At 38.6% G+C, this 5,488-nt stretch overlaps 1 long non-coding RNA gene across 5 annotated transcripts in view; it reads right to left on the reverse strand.

The window, feature by feature from the left end:
* Positions 1–3,522: 3,522 nt before the first annotated feature.
* Positions 3,523–5,488, reverse strand: part of LOC113840240 (uncharacterized) — an 829,451-nt gene continuing 827,485 nt past the window's right edge. For all 5 annotated transcript variants that reach the window (XR_011806072.1, XR_011806074.1, XR_011806073.1 and 2 more), the window contains one exon: positions 3,523–5,488. This exon is cut by the window's right edge and continues 804 nt beyond it. This is a non-coding gene — a long non-coding RNA (uncharacterized lncRNA).

Consider the following 5,488-nt stretch of genomic DNA (forward strand, 5'->3'; position numbering starts at 1 on the left):
TTTTCTTCCTCTCTTTCTTTTTCTAAACCTGAATAGTTTCGGTGATATGGTTACTGTGGTATCACAGAAACAACAAACATGTCAAGTATTACTTTGACCAGTAGTGTGGTGAGGACTGCTTCAGACTGTATTAAGAGTTTCCAGTAAAAGGTGATCTCACATACTGTATCTGTACAATGATGTATTTTAATGATATATTAATAGAATTTTAATTTTATATATAATATATAATATATAAATATATATATCATATCATGTATTATATTTATATAGCAACACACAAAAGTTGCTGCTCCATCCCTGAGCTTATTATAGAATCATTTAGGTTGGAAAAGACCTCTAAGATCATCTAGTCAAACCAATAAACTAATACTGTCAAGTCCACCATTAAACCATGTCATTAAGCAATACATCTGTTTTGAAGACCTCCAGGGACAGTGTCTCAACTGCTTCCCTGGGCAGCCTGTTCCAATACTTCACAATCGTTTCAGTGGAAAAAGCTTTCCTAATATCCAACTCAAACCTCCCTTGGTACAAATTGAGGACATTCCCTCTTGTCCTATCACCTAGTGTTTGGGAGAAAAGACTGATACCCACCTCTCTATAACCTTCTTAAAGGTTAAGTGTAGAGCATGGTAAGGTCTCCCCTCAGCCTCCTTTACTCCAGGGTAAACAAGCCCAACTCTCTTGGCATCTCCTCATAAAACTTGTTCTCTAGACCCATCACCAGCTTTGCTGCCCTTCTTCAGACATGCTCTAGCACCTTGATGTTCTTACTACAGTGAGGGGCCCAAAACTGAACACAGTACTCAAGGTGTGACCTCACCAGAGCTGAGTACAGAGGGACAATCACTTCCCTACTCCTTCTGGCCACACTATTTCTGATACCAGCCAGGATGCTCTTGACTTTCTTGGCCACCTGGGGATACTGCTGGCTCATGTTGAGCTTGCTATTTACCAATACCCAGGCATCTTCCCACTGGGCAGCTTTCTAGCCTCTCTTCCCCCAGCCTATAGCATTTTATGGGATTATCGTGATCCAAGCACAGGACCCAGCGCTTAATCTTTCTTAAATTTCATACAGCTGGCCTCAACCCATCAATCCAGCTCATTCAGATTGCAGAAGCCTCCTACACTCAAGCAGATCAACACTTGCACCTAACTTGTCATCTGAATTTACTGAGGGTAAACTCGATCCCCTTGTCCAGATCATTTATTGAATTGAATTATTGTATTGAAGAGAACTGACTCCAGCACTGAGCCCTGGGGGACACCACTAGTGACTGGCCTCCAGATGGATTTAATTCAATTCACCACAACTCTTTGGACCCAGACAGCCACCTAGTCAGTTTTTAACCCAGCAAAGCACATACCCATCCAGACCTTGGGCAGCCAGATTTTTTAGGAGAATGCTGTGGGAAACAGTGTCTGAAGCCTTATTTATGTTTACGTAGACCACATGCACAGCCGTTCCGTCATCCACTGAGTACATGCCCCGGTTGTAGAAGAAGATCAGTTTTGTCAGGCAGTACCTGCCTTTCATAAACCCATGCTGACTGATTGCCCTGGTTGCCCTGTATGTGCTGTGCGATGGCACTCAAGATAATTTGCTCCATGAGATTCCCTGGCACTGAAGTTAGACTGAAAGGTCTGTAGACCCCCCTTTCAGCCCTTCTTATAAATAGGAGTCACATTTGCTAGCCACTGATCAATGGGAACCTCTCCTGATAGCCAGAACTGCTGATAAATTGTGGAAAGCGGCTTGGTGAGCATTTCTTCCAGCTCCCTCGATACCCTTGGGTAGATCCCATCTGGCCCCATCAACTTGTTTACATCTAAGTGGGGTAGCAGGTTGCTGACCATTTCATTGTGGATTATGAGGGCTTCATTCTGCTCCTTGTTCCCATCTACCAGCCCAGGGGGCTGGGCACCTGGAGAACAGCTGCTCTTGCTGCTAAAGACTGATGCAAAGAAGGCATTAAATACCTCAACATTTTTCTCATCTCTTTGTCACTTTGCTTATTCCCACATCCAATAAAGGATGGAGGTTCTTCTTAGTTCTTATTTTTTTTATTTTTATTTTTTTAACGTATTTATAAAAATATTTTGTACTGCCTTTAACAGCAGTAGCCAGATTGAGCTCCAGTGAGGTGCCTCCCTTTGTTGATTCACTCACCAGCTGTGTTAAAAAGTTATCTTCCACACACTCCAGAAGCCTCTTAGACTGTATTCCCTCTTCTATGCTCTATTTCCAGCAGACATCTGGTAGGCTAATGTCCCCCACAAGAGCAGGGGTTAGTGATTGCATGACTTCTGTGTCAGTGAAAGAAGTAAAAGACACCTAGTAAATGGATTCAATTACACTATTTAATATTTGAATGTCTCTCAATACATATTTGTGTTGGGTCTGTCTGAGCTGGAGTCACCTTTTCCCTGCAGCAGCCCACACAACCAAGTCCATAGTTTTTACTGGAACCTGTAGTATATGCAGTATTAGTATGCCTCAGTATACTACAAGGGGTCAAAATTTCAGTGATATGTTTCCAGTGCTATATACTTACTATTCCTGTTTCTAAACTTGTTCAGACCATAAAACATTATTTTTAAGACTCTCTGCTTACAATTAAAGTATTAGTAATAAATCACAAAAAGTAACTGTAGGAAAACTACGTAAAGACAGTCTCTATTTTGTTCCATGCAACACTTGAAGAACTACCATACAGAATGTACCTAGTGAGCTGGTACATTGAGCTTTTATTTGTCTTCCTTGACAGCAACCTGTAACCTGACTGTTCCTTTTGATTTTCTTTGATTTTAAAAAGTATATTTCTTATCAATGATAATACAATCATCTATCAGATGCACAAGTCAAAACAACTTTTTTTTTTTAAAAAAAAAAGATATGTTGAAACATTTTTGGAATGAGTTCTACACTTCAGATCTCTGAAAAGAATTTGCTGGTGGGACTCATGTATTTTACATGAATAACTAGTTTCAGAAATGATACACTAAATGCATTCCTTTTTTTTTTTTTTTTTTTTTTTTTTTTTTAATTCTCTTTCTTTTCCCTTTCAGGTATAAGATGGTCATTTGATGATTTAATGTTTTAATAATTATTAGCTCAGGAGTCCTTTTCTATGGACTTCAGAGCCTGAGAAGAAACTGAAAATGATTGGTTTCTTTAGAAAACAAGTTTGGTAACCTAGTTTGGCCTTTGTTTGCTGCAGTGCAACATTTCCACACTCTCTGTCAACACAGGATATGCAGAATTGCCAGTAGCAGAAGAACATTTTTTGTGTATTAATTTTATTATTTTATTCAAGTATATTTGAAATGCTCTTATAAAGCACCTTAAAATAAAGAGGCAATTAAACAGCAATGTTGTAATAGTCTGGCATATAAAAGAAAAAGAAAATATCTGGGTTATGAATATGTTAGAAAAATTTTGGTAGCAATACTGGGACAACATAGAAATCTTCACAATTTTTATTAAAATATCAATATTTCTACCTCTTTGAAAATTTGTGTAAAAATAACAACATGCTTTTATACCACAAAAGAAGTCTGATTTTCAGCATCTATACTTTAACTATACATATTATATGTCCATGCTCTATCATCATATTCTCTACACATATGGGAACAACAACATTACTCAGAAGTGTTATCAATATTACTTAAACATATTTTGATAAAATTACTCACATAGTTACATAAACCTGTAAGTCCTTTGAAGGATGAATTTTCAGTATATTTCAGTTGTGGAAAAATGTATATTAAAACTGAAAATTACTTGAATTTTCCAGAATTGTAAATCAAAATGTAAAACAAATCTATGATCACTTTATTTCCATTGCCAACCAGCCTTTTCTTTTTCTGCTCTAAGGTGTCTCATGGCCTCTTTGCTTGTACTGGGTCTGGCTGGGATGTTAACTTTTTCTTCAGCAGCCTATACAGTGCTGTACTCTGCACTTGTAGCCAGAACAGCAGTGGTATCACACCAGTGTTGTGTCTGCTGCTGAGCAGTGCTGGCACAGCATCAGGACTCTCTCTAAACCTCCTAGGGGGTGGGTAAAAAAGTGAGAAAAGAAACATTACCAGGGCAGTTGACCTAAACCAACCAAAGGGATATTCCATACCATATGATGTCACACTCAGCAATAAAAGGTGGAAACAGGAATAAGAGGGGAGGGGTGGGCTCTTGTTGTGAAAACGTTAGTTTTCACCTGAACACCGGCTATGTGCATTGAGACCCTGCTTCAAGGATGTGGTCAAGCATTGCTCATTTGTGGGACGTAAAGAGTAATTTCTTTCATATGCACTTCCACATAGCCTTTATATTTTTTTATTTTTTTATTTATTTTTTTTCCCCCTCCCTTTTCCCTTTTCCTTTTTTTTTTTTTTTCCCCTTTACTTAAATTGTTTGGTTAATAATAATCTTTCCTTAATAATTATTAATAATAATTATTATTTTTTTTCCTTTAATTAAATTATCCTTATCTCAACCCATGAGGTGTTATTTACTTTACTTCTTCCCCTCATCTAAGGAGGAGGGAGTGAGAGAGCAGTTGTAGTGTTTAGCTGCCTAGCGTGGTAAAACTGTGCCATCGCTATGAGCAATACCACTTGTAGTGGTATTTGGTCGCACTGTTACTCTGCTTAAGGCTTCTTACTATAAACTTGTATGTCACTGAATCTACAGCTCATGAAACTTAAATGTTCTATGCATAAACCAGTGAAACACTTTTGAAAAACAATTGTGTTCAATTAGCATCCTAAAAGAAGAGTGGTTCCTTCCAGAACTGTGGAAGTTAGTGGCTTGTTTTACTTTTATCTTATATTCGTTCATGTTTGTACTGCAACAGGCACAGCGATGTATGTTTGCAGCGCACTTCTAGCTACTAACTTTTGTTGTCGTTCCACAGCCTTTTTGAATACCATCACACCTGCACTTTAATACAACCAGTGTGTGCCTAGGTAAGATATACATGAACACCTGGTCACCTTCAACAATGTGCTTATGAGCCAGGTCCAGACATCTAACATGAGACCAAAACATCCCTGGTGGCAAAGCATTTTCTTGCTACTCTTTGTCACATGACAGACTACACCATTGCTTGTTATTAGATGGGCTTATGTATAATGTGACTGGGAAGAATAGAAGCACATGACCTTCAAAAACCTCCACATGAGAAGCTGTGTGTGAAACACCTCTCAAGAAAGTTTAGTTCTGTAGTGTATTAAAGGATGCTCCACCTTTCTGGTGTTATTCTGGGTGACATGTGGCATGCTGCTGAATCATTTGTGTTCACTGCTTACTCGAGTGTCATTTCAGTTCATCTATTGTCATACTGGGCTTAGTGATCATGCATTATACGGAAGAAGTGCCACCTAAATCCTTTTCCACTCACCAGGAAATTTGTATCAACTTGGTGGCATCAAGAGGTGGCATCAAGAGATGCCACCACCACAGCAATTAATCTGTTCC

The sequence above is a fragment of the Anas platyrhynchos genome, chromosome Z, assembly GCF_047663525.1.
Source record: "Anas platyrhynchos isolate ZD024472 breed Pekin duck chromosome Z, IASCAAS_PekinDuck_T2T, whole genome shotgun sequence".
NCBI classification, from domain to species: domain Eukaryota; kingdom Metazoa; phylum Chordata; class Aves; order Anseriformes; family Anatidae; genus Anas; species Anas platyrhynchos.